The 12286-nt window shown below is 32.6% G+C and overlaps 1 protein-coding gene across 1 annotated transcript in view; it reads left to right on the top strand.

Annotated features, from left to right (window-relative positions):
* LOC118193989 (roundabout homolog 2-like) overlaps positions 1 to 12286 on the top strand; it is a 331360-nt gene that overhangs the window by 111847 nt on the left and 207227 nt on the right. The gene's annotated exons all lie outside the window — the stretch shown is intronic.

Genomic DNA, 12286 nt, shown 5'->3' with positions numbered 1-12286 from the left:
CCGCCCGCGCGCAGAAGCATCGCAAATACCAATTTAACGTGGGGGAGACAGTAAATACAACGCACAATCTAACTTTCAATAATAATTCGATTATAATAATAAATAACTCAATATTATAATAATAAAAAATAATTATAATAATAAATAATTCGATATTACAATAATAAATAATTACTGGGAAAAATTGATTCTGGCTTAGAAGGATTATAATACTGCGCTGTAACAAACACATAATGCATTTACAAATCACGATGCCAGCTAATTAGGTATTTTGTAGTTTCAGGTTAATATGTTATACTGTGCGGCTGACATAGTATTCTTTTTAAACTACAAATTCATTCGTTATTCAAGCTCAAGCTAAGCTGCATTCTGAGAAAGGCTGACGGAAGAAACAGCAGACAAATAAAAAAATTAGCACTAAAATAACATGTTAAAATAAACCATTTAGAGTCAAAACCTTATAAATATAGTTAAAATAAACCTTATGCCTTGTGTAGTAAATATAATTGTACGACATTAAAATAGGATATCAAATATAGAATAATTAATGAACGATTTTAGGCTCAAAAGATTTGAGAAGTATATGATTAGTTTCATTTAAAATCTGCATCAGAATAAGGTTGATGTTTCGTCTAATTTCTAAGTACATGAAAGAAATGTAGAAATGTGGAAAGCATATTAAGTGACTTAAGGTAGAAGAGCATCATAATGTAACATTAGGATAAGAAACATTTTTAGATTTGAAATATTTGCAAAGCTATAAGTTTGTTTGAGTATTTTTACTATTAATTGTAGTATCATATACAGTTACCGCAATTACCCGTATATCTAACTGATATGAAATGGCAGTGATGTCTTCATGCATTATCTGTATCGCTGATGTTTATTTTAACATTGAATGCCAATCGAAGAAAATGTTCAAGCTTTATCCTTAATGAAATAGCATGCAACACATGAAAAGAATTTTAATCGAAACGGCAGAGCGCGGAATCAGTGTAGGAGATCGTTTACCGTGTTCTGAATTCCCAATAAGCAACTCATTCTAATAAAACAGTGGTGATTGTCCATTTTGCGGACTCTACAGGAAACAGGTTTATTATTCGATTGGAACGTTAAATTCTCTCGCTAAGATGATTGCCTTGTGGTGTTATTCTGGAGGGCGTAAAGTAGACACGAATTTCGAGAATGGTACCTTTCGAGCACTAAGCTTCTTCTGGCATATGGTGATTGGTATTTAGTAATGATTCTCATTTTATGAGAGGAGTGGACATGTTTAAGTGTTAGAAAAGATTCTAGTTGCAGTACGTAATAAGTCATATTTTCATGCCCAGTCATAAATGCTGCAATAAACTATTACAAATAGTTCTTAGAAATCGTTAAAAGAAATCTATTTCATTCATCGATTTAATGAACTAAAATGTTCATAGTCCTATGAAAGCTTTGGTTTTATATAAACTAAAAAAACGCTTAGTTTTATGAAAATCAAATGTTTCTTATGATCAGTGCATTTTCTTTTTGATCTGTGCCTAATGCCTTCGAGCTGGTATCAATTTTTCTGATCTTCCAAATGATGAAAAAAAATCATTTATGGTTGTATTCAAACAAAATTCGTCACTTAAACATTGTGCCTTTCTCTTTCTAATTTGTAAAATTTACCAGATATTATAGGAGTACTGCCAGGTGTTCAACAAGGAAAAAACACCTGAGTAAGTAATGGAAAAAAATATACACCTGCAAAAACATTTGAGCTTTGATCTTCCAACCAACTGCCGATCTTACAAATAACAGCAATTTTAGCTTCAAAAATATTTTTAAAAGAGACTTTCCATGCTTTTTGGACTGTTAAGTAGCAATAACCTGGTTACATTATCACTCATTTATAACCATTTTCTTTACCGTTTATAACAGTTTTCATTTTTCTGTGATACTAAGTAACTTCTTGAATTATGCTGTAGCTGAATGCACACGTGATAAACGTACTTGTCTTCCACTTTATAATACCCAGTTATTAATTATATGTCAACTGATATATGGAACTCTCACGAAATATTTTATTTATCAAAATCCTATATGATCAGCTTATTCAGATCAACGTATTCAGGAAAAGAATTAAGATTGGAGGTTTAATCGATTTCATATTTATGAGTACAAGTAATTCCAGGTACAATTCTGTTCAAATCAAGTAATTCCAGGTACAATTCTGATTAAAATATATTCAAAGCCCGATTTGAAAATTTTGAAATGACTAACGAATATTATCATAAATCACGAATATCGTTCAATAAAAGATCCGTCTTAATTTAATTTCAAGTATGACAAATATACAAAAGACTTAAGTTCTTTTTTATATTTATTATATATCTAGATCTTTTACATTTTAAACTTCCATGCAATAAAAATATTATTTAAAAGCTTTGATTTATGTCTTTCTGCTTAGTTTTATAACTTTTAAAACAATATTAGCCATCGCCGTTTCGAGAATGGCGAACGCATTGATGTCAGACTCCCATCAAACATAATCATACAGAATCATAATCATATTTTCATCATCATCATATTTTCATGCATCAAACATAATCATAATCATAATTGTTCATCAATCATCAAACATAATTTATACGTTGTAGACAATAATTTACTTCCACAAATGTACTTATGTTCTTACTATGCAAAATACTTATATTCGATCTGATGGCATCATTTCTTGACATTTCCAAATATTAATGAAACATCAATTTTTAAGTTTTCTAAAATCAGCTTTGAAACGTGCAAATGACTTTAGAAATTTTACACTTCGTAAAATTTCTAAAATTGTTATCGTGCCGAAGTAATTATTCAGTAAATAATCTAAACTCTAAATCTGAAATTGGTCGCGTAAAAGAAGAAAGCAGAAGACATCGCATAAAACATCATTTTCCTCCAAGAAAAATTGTGATTGCGGAAAGTCAAGTGTTATTAAAAAACTAATCACTATTTCAGTATGGAAACTTTTGAAGTGGAACTTCTGAACAATAAAGCAAACGCTCACGAAACCGGCTAATCTGAAATTTATTTTACAAGTGAAGAGATGGTCGAACGAAAACAAGAATTAATACAACAGTACCGGTAAATTTACTACACTGCAAGTGTTTTACAAAAATTACTTAATTTAAAAAGATGAACTTAGATATCTCCAAATTATCAAGAAAAAAGTGGGAATAGAAGAAAGAAAAAGAAAGCAATCATTACATAAGTACATAGGTTTTAAAATTACATTGTAAGAATTACTTGATTTATATGCTTAGTATAATATTTAAACGTTTATTAAAATGACTGAAAAGTAAAAAATAATCGCCTTTTAACAACTGTAATTTCTCTAGAATTTAAGAGTGAAGTATATTGCGTATATTAGGAAGTGCTTATATCAGGAAGAACGAGTATATGTGCAACTGTTCTTAAGCTTTTAAGATTAAATGTCATAAGGTATATCATTCCTCCTTTCCGCAAGCCTTTGTGGTCTAACTGGCAGCGCGCTTGATGTGTATTCGGGAGGTCCGGAGTTCTGACATGGAAAATATTTTAAATGACTGTATCACGTACGGTAATTAATCCAATAGGATTCTAAAACTATTTATCTTTTATTTTCGGAAGTTTATTTTTCCCCTTTCCTGTCCAATTATTGACAAAATATTTTCTTTCAGTTGAGTGAAAATAAATTGTCTGAAATTGTAATTTTGCTCTTAAATTAGAAATATTTTAAAATGTTCAGTAATATATTAGCTCCTTTCATACGTTTTATGTACTCAGTGTGTTTCAGAATAAATAGAAGAAATTTTAATAGATGATAGAATACACTGAAGCAAGGACTTTTCATTGAATGCATAGTTGCACGTTAAACGGCTTGGCGGTAATAAGAGAGGAAGAGGTCCACCCGCCTGGCATTGCTGCCTCATGGTTATAAGGACCCTCCTCCATCCATCCACAAACGACGGCGTCCAGCGGCCCGGACATGATCCCCGAGCAGAGATATTATTCTAAATCACAGGAAACCAAAGATTGAATCCGGTAACATAAACGTTAGAATAAAGAAACCAAAGAAAATCAAAAGTACAGACCTTAAATGGTCGCAAAGCTGATACAACATTCAAACAAAAGGAAAGTGAGAGAAACCAAAGAAAACTAAATCAAAATAAAAATTGTTAGTATAATATACCAAAAGGAGAAGGAAGATCAAACAAAATTCAAACATACAATTAACATCCACATCAAACCATACACTTATACATAAATACACACTCCCAAAAATAATCATCAGGAAGGGCAAAACTAAACGCGCTTCGAGGAATTCCCAAAAAAGCTAAAGCTAACCATTAACGAGTTGAACCGATAGAAGGATCACTCCCGATTTGACTGCTGAGACGCTAGTTCTCAGCAGTACTATACAGATTATCAATTCAAAATATAAACTTTAAACATTAAGTATAGTATAGAGAATAGTTAATTTATCTCTCAGAGATGATTTCATGTTTAAAGCATTTAGCTGAACATTGGTTAACTCTCCATGAGCTAGCGCTATCGAAAATACATTATTTCCCTAACAATTACTTGTTAAAAGAGGTGTGTAAAGAAACGACACAACACAATAAAATCAAAAATCAAAACTCTTTCGGGTTTACAACAAAATTCAGATCGTATGTTTACAGGCACTTATTGTACCTTACAATAACACAAAATACATAAATTACACAGCTCAATTAAAATTTTTCAAAATCCAAAGCAAAACTTCACAAAATAAACACAAAACCAAGATTATTCTTTCTATATACATTCCAAATATCAAAGTTAAAAATATTAAAATTACAATGTAAATTCATAAGATAGTACAAAGTCAATGAATTATAAAATCAATAAAAATCCATAATTATTAAAACACAAGAAACTCTTATACAGTGTTAAAATCCAAAATTTTCCAATAAAATCATATATAATAAAATTCAAAAATGTACATATAAAGTTAAAAGAAATATCAAATTAAAATACCACATTCATTTCTATTTACATTCATGTAGCCCAGAATGGCCTCCGCGTATTTAGCATATTTTCTCATATCCATAACATGCCTATCTATTATTCCATGTAAATTTCTCAAGTCCTTAAAAATATCACAATAATAAAAGAAATGATTTGCATCAGCAGGGACTTCACACTTTGGACACAAGTCCGACTCCTGTAGACCAAATTTTTTCAAATAAGTAGGGAATCTGCCATGACCAGAGAGAAATTGATTTACATCGATGTTATTGTAGAGCGGCATATGTTTCTTGATCCGTATTTGCTGTAGATTATCTTTATTTCTCTCAGACATAGACCACATGCTATTCCATTTCTTTAAGCAGTCCTCCAACATAACTCCACTGGCGATCCTTTTTGATCCTGGAATCTCAATAAAGTCAGTCAAGTCAGACATAGCAGCCTCCTTGGCCAACACATCCGCTCTCTCATTACCGGCAAAACCTGCATGGGCTTTTATCCAGTGTAATTTAATAGTGGCATTTCCACAGATATATTTATATAATTCCTTAATATTAAAAATAGTAAGATTTGTGGGGACAGGACGAGACAGAGCCTGCAGCAGAGAAAGACAATCACTATACACATCAACAGTAGAAAAACAAGTAATTCTAGACTTAATATAGGTTAATGACTTCTCGAGAGCACAACATTCGGCCTGATACACAGAGTTATAATGATTCATCCTATAACATTCATAATGAATTTCAGTGCCATAATAAAATATTACAAAAGCAGCTCCTATTTTCCCGTCTATCCCAGAACCATCTGTATAAATATCAAACATTCCAACAATAGGGCAGTCTTTATCAAAATCACAAATAATATTACAAGAAGGATGTATAAGTAATCTGTTAAATTTCTCGAATACATGCCTAGTTACCAATGTATCACCATAAAATTTAAAGTCAATGTTGCTATTTCTAAAAAGAAACTTATCATAATACATATTATAAAGAATTGAGAGAGGCGGAGTGCCGGCCAGGATGCATAAAACTTCAGTGGAGACCGTCCTGAAACTACGCGTCATTGCCAAGCACCAGCTCCTTTGAATAGCATTCAATTTCAAGCGTATTCTGCAAAGTTCCCCTGCCCTGGAACCCCATGATCCTATGCCATACATAATAATGGGTACAATGACATTTTTATAAATTTCTCGAATTATATTACTCTTCATGTTCAGAGTATACGCAGAAAATGAGCGCTTATAAAAAGTTAAAATTTCATTTGTCCTCCTCTGCACAGCTTTAAAATGCTCAGCAAATGTAAGTTTGGAATCGAGGATAACTCCCAAATATTTCAAGTCAGCAACAAATTTAATCCTCGATCCATTGAATCTTAACTGAGGAGTTCTACATTTCCTGCCACCCCGAGGAAAGAATAAAGCATTGGTTTTTTCCAAACAAAATTGGAGACCTTCATCTTTCCTCCATTTTTCAAGATGTAAAGTAGTCTTCTGAAACAATCTTTCCAGCTTTTGCAGAGAGTCTTCTTTTAAAAGAACAAGAATATCATCGGCATATGCTACAACCTTAAAATCTTCAGGAAAGTCAGATTTAAGCAATTTATTTATGATCAAGTTCCAGAACAGGGGTGCGCTACAGGAACCCTGCGGGCAGCCCTTAAAAATTTCCATCTTAGCATCATCCCTATCGTCCAGGCTAATATCGTTAAACAATATTTTCCTGTTTTCAAAATACGTCATGTATATTCTAATTATATTGCCCGGAATCTGCAAATCAAACAAAGTCAGCAACAGGGAAGACCAACTTATCGAGTCAAAAGCCGATGAAATATCAAGCGATAAAGCAACAACATGTTTATCTGTCTTGTTCTCTATTATATAATTAGTTACTTCATACAAAGCAGTATCGCTGTTGTGGCAAGGAATGAAGCCATGTTGGTTTGGGCTTATCTTATTTTCCTTCAAAACCCAATACAATATTCTGTTTGCCAGTATTTTATCCAATATTTTTCCAAAAAAAGTCCAAAAGTACAATAGGGCGTTTTTTCCCATTCGGCTTTGGAATCATTATAAGTCTTTCCGACATCTGGAAAGACACATAATTTAAAACATTTGCTAAAAAGAAGGTGTATAAATTCAGGATAAAAACTATAAAAAACCTTTATAAAAACAGCATGAATACCATCTGGCCCTGGAGCGCTTTTACTACGGAGCTCCTGCACTGCCCACAAGACCTCTTCTTGCTTCAAATCTGGGTCCATTGTGGAAACATCCTCCAACATGGCTCTAAAACCATCTAAATTTTCGCATATACCTAAATCAAGGGTATCAGTTAGAATTTTCTTGTTTAATTCTATTTTATCACCCATTATCTCAGGAGCCACTATCATATTTTTACTTCTAGTTTTGCCAGTGGCAATTTTCAAAAATCCATCATAATAAAACTTGTTATTCATAAAGATCTTACACGTGGCCTCAAATTTCGTCTTCCGTATAGTACGTTTATACAGAGCCATTTCTTTTTTATAGTTTATCTTTCTCTGTATTCTCTCTGCATCTGAGATGCCAGAGACCTGAGATCTTTTCCTTAAAGCACGTACCCGTCTACGTAATTTCGAGAGACAATCATTCCACCAAACAAAAGCAGCTTTATTATTGTGCTTAGATCTCAATTTTCGAATAATCCGATTTCGTAAATTCCTTAGAAAATCCTCAACAAATTCATTAATCTCATCAGCCGATTTAATTTTCTCTAAATTATCATAAAATTTCTGAACTTCGGATTTATAGCCTCGGCAAAACGGCTTGGCGGTGTAGGGTCATTTCGTTTTCTCATGCCCGCTATTTTTCGCCTTGTCGTCTATTTTCTCCTCCTTCGTGTATCAATCATTCAAAGTCCGGAATAATATGCACAAATTTATAAACCTGACAGTTTAGCCTTAAATATTGCGCAGAGCTTGATGTATCGTGTGCAGTGAAAATAAGATCATTGTGTTGTGCTTAGTAAAATAAGGCACATGATGTAATTAAAAGTCTGCTAGGGACATAATTGAAAAATAAGATGTCGAACTCCACGATAAGAGGACGGATGATATAACTAAGTCTGGATAAGCGTCATTCTGATGGAGTGATATAGGAGGGAATTTTAAATTCTAGAATCATTATGAGTTAAAAATTTCGAATATAAAGTAACTAACTGAAAACCGAAGCCAAGCGATAACCAAAGAATACATATAAACCAAATAACGCTGAAAAGTACAAAAAATGCTATAAAAGAGAATGTCGAAGATTAAAGACAATACATACAAAATCGCAGCTTTTGAGTGTGCATCTGTCAGTTCTGCATGTTCTTCATTGAGAAAAAGAAAACATGTGACGGAAAATGGAAAGCACCCTCCAGCGCCTAATCTTCTAATGTGTGTCTGTGCATTCTACGGAAAAAAATGTTTGTTTCAGTATGTTGCACCAGCCTTTAAAATTTGTTCCCTTAGTTCTGAAGCACCCAGTAAACACTATATATAGAAGTGATCACATCTATATTAGATATACACATACAAGTGTGAATTTGCAAATATTTCTACTACTGTTTGTGAAATTATGTTACGTGTAACTCAGATTGGATATTTGAGGACGCTAGTAAACGATGAGAGGAGAGAAGATGCTGTAGAAAAGGAGGAGAAAGGAAAAAACTATCGAGAACGTAAAACGAAAAGACAAGATCGCCGATGGCTCTGATCGAATTAATTTAATAATAATTGTTCAATAAAAAGTTTAATTCGATAAGGCATTTGTGTAACAAAGTGAATATTTTCGTTGTCGGGTTATTAAGCATAAACAGATTATTAAGAAAAGTTAAGAAAGGATTCATATTCAATAAGGAAACAGAAACTTGAAGAAGGTTGGCACTAGAATCAAAAAGACATTGTCATTCGTCTTTCAGTATCAAAATATGTAAAATGAGGATCGCAAATGGCCTTAACTGTTCTGCAGAGTGCATTTTTATATATATGGAGCAATGTAGCTGACAGAGAATTGAATCGTAGACAAAATCTGTGGAGGGGAAGATATGTAGCTTGAAAAAAAGTTATGCTTGCTTTCGAATATTTTTTTTTAATTCTCAGAGCAAGAATATCAAAATTGACCATTCATCCCGAAAACTTCCGAAACTTTAGCGCTAAAGTTAATTATTAAGTTCCTTCGTTCTGATCTGTCTTGTTGGAAGACAAATCTTGATGATCATAGTTAAAGACTGTGTGAGTCACGATAAAGAATATTCCATTTTCTTTAGCAATCTTCAGATCCAAGCATTTTCCAACCTTATTTCAAAACAAAATCAAATCCTATTCACCCTGTAAAATAATACTATATGAAATAGAGAATCATATCAGTGGAAAACCTTCCTGCGTTTCTTTATAAGCTCGATGCAGTCGGAACAAAATTTGTATTCTAGAGGGAAAACAGCTGATGTATTTCTGTGTTTTTTATATAGATAGCCCACGTGCTAAGAAAAAACACAGAATTTTCGTCGCGAGCTTCCAACGTGACCGAGGCATTGGATGATAGCTATATATAACCAGAGTAAATTGTTCCAGTAGATTGAAAAATTGCATTCAAGTACGTGAGTTGCTTTGCTAACGCTCTACTTTACAATTTCTTTTCCTAAGTTAAAGTGTGTTCTATTATGTCGTAAGTTGATATCTTAACATTGGATCTATCTAAATCCAGGTAAGTGGCTGACTTAGATGAGGAGTGGGAAGAAAAAGCTATTTTTAACATTTATTATCTTCGTCTGCGGTAGGAAAATAAAGTTCGCACTGGTAAGCGCAACAGAAATCGAAACTTACTATCTGCAATAGAAGTAAAAACATCTAATATTCCAGTTAATGAAACCGTTTTTTTGTACTATCCCAACAAGTAAACTTATAGATACATTAAGTTTTTCCCGAAGGTGGAGACAGGAAAAATGAGCAATGTCCTCTCAGGGACTCGAATTTGGGCCTCTCGAACACGCACCGAGTGTGCTACCGTTACACCACGAAGCATGCTGGAAAGAGGGAGAGAGTACCATGTACACTGAATCTGTTTGACATGATTTAAATGTCTATAATTTGCGCTGCATTACAGAAAGCATTTTAAGATGTCGTTACATTAAATTTAGTTTGTACTGGTTTAAATCAGTGATGAATTTCCAGTTGGTTTTCGCTTCAGTTCCTTCAAACGTTGCATCAAAATTCGAAAATCAGCTTTCGAAAGAATTTTTTAACACCATATGAACAGAAAAAATAACCGTCTAAAATAATCAAAAAGTAATATTTTGTATTTCTAATGTTATTATTATCAAAAATAATATGAAACAAACATGCTTTATGAACAAAATTGCAATGAAATAGTTATTTACCTTTCGTTTTACCCATAAATTGCGCATGTCCATGATATACTCGTATTTTCAGCTCTTCTTTCATATTTAATTTTGGGCTTACATTAAAATAATCATAGGTCTAGATGTTCAGGAAAATCTTTAGAGGCTCTACAAAAGAAAATAATGGCTTTAATCATTTCCCGAACTACAACTTTTTTATGGTTTAAAGACTATTGGCTTAAAGTATTATATTTATTCGTACTGGGCATAGTTTATAACTATTAATGAAAAAGAAATTAGGGAGTAAAATGAAGAAGTTCAATGTAAGACTTAGCACAAACAACCAAACTTTTATCGCTGAATGCAGTTTCATTTCAATTAAATTTAACATTATCAAAGTGTCATTGTTACAGTGGCGATTTAATAGAAGTGAAATGCTCAAAATCCTACTGACAGCCAGCGATAAAATAGTGCAGGGTTGGCCAAACTTCATGTCAGTAAGAGCCGCACGTTTGAATTCAGGAATGTTCAAGAGGCGCATCTAGATTTTCTAAAAGCCACAAATTCATATTTACATCATTATAGAAGTAGTGGAGGAGGTTTTAAATAGAAAGAAATCCCTGATAACTTTGTAAAAAGAGTCTTAACTAATTAACTACTACTTTTTGGACATTGAATAGTTTTAGGTTACCATATTTCATACATATATTTTATATGCACGAGCCGCACTAATTGCCTGTGAGAGCCATATCAAGCTCGCGAGCCGCACTTTGCCCCCCCCTGAAATATTGGATATTTGCGCTAATTATTACGTAGAATTTCTTCACTTGTTACTGTTGCTGTCTTCAAGCATTTATATATTCCATATAAGTCTATTCTTAAATAAATAAATGTCTCAGTTTCTGCTTAGAGGAATGGATTACGGATTTTATTTTGCGCTAAAACAAAAGCAGTTATTTTGTTTAATTTTAATACTGTTACGAATTTGGCATTTAAATAATTAACGTTAGTTGAATTGTAAATTAAATGGTTTTATTTCCCGCGCAGTGCAGCGCGTGACGAATATTAAAGAAAAGCTAAGCCGGAAAATTGAAAATACAAGAGCGCGTGCATTTAACATTTAACAAATATTTCTTTTTGATTTCGAGAAAGTACTTGAAAATTCTCGCGAGCGATTTTAAAATCTTATAAAAGGAGGAAAACCTCTCAGTTCGTAGTTAGTTGCTTAGTTTGTTGTTGTTTGGAAAACTGCTCTTGTTGAATGTAGCGAATTCGCGGATTAGCTTTCTCTAGCTGTTTTGAATTAAGTTCTTTTGAACGTTTGAGTAGTTAGAAGATAACTACTGTGAGATATTGTAAAACTGAAAGAGTATCTGAGGGAATTTAAGCATTTTTGATTTAGCTTTACAGCTAGATGAATTAAAACAAAATTCACAGTTTCATTTTAGTTGAAATGTACTGCGTTTTGGCGGGTATCTTTTAATTTTATCAAAAAGAAAAATATATTTTCATTTCGTTTTACGCAGATAAAACAATTAACATAAAAATTCTTACTGAAAAAAGCATAGTATACAAAACAATGCAAAACAAAGTAAAAGGGAAATTCTCTACTCGCATTCAAATATGTATGTTGCGCATTTAGCGTACCCGTAGGAAAGAATTTGCACAATTATTTGTATTTTTCAGATATCTGAATGAACAGAGTTCTCAGTATAATATTCAGTGGATATTTCGAATATTATATCTCAGTATAATATTCAGTGGGTATTCTCAGTGGATATTTCGAATTCTATTCTACAACACACTATTATTATTAAATTGCCTAATCTGTTATGTTTTCTGTTATTTTAAGAGGGTGTTGCTACCACATGCAAACAAAGCAATTCTGAAATAACGAGACGAATAAAAACTAA

Source organism: Stegodyphus dumicola, chromosome 6, assembly GCF_044657685.1.
Source record: "Stegodyphus dumicola isolate Sdum_Otavi_A_Nest chromosome 6, ASM4465768v1".
Classification (NCBI taxonomy): domain Eukaryota; kingdom Metazoa; phylum Arthropoda; class Arachnida; order Araneae; family Eresidae; genus Stegodyphus; species Stegodyphus dumicola.
This window is presented reverse-complemented; position numbering and strand designations above follow the sequence as displayed.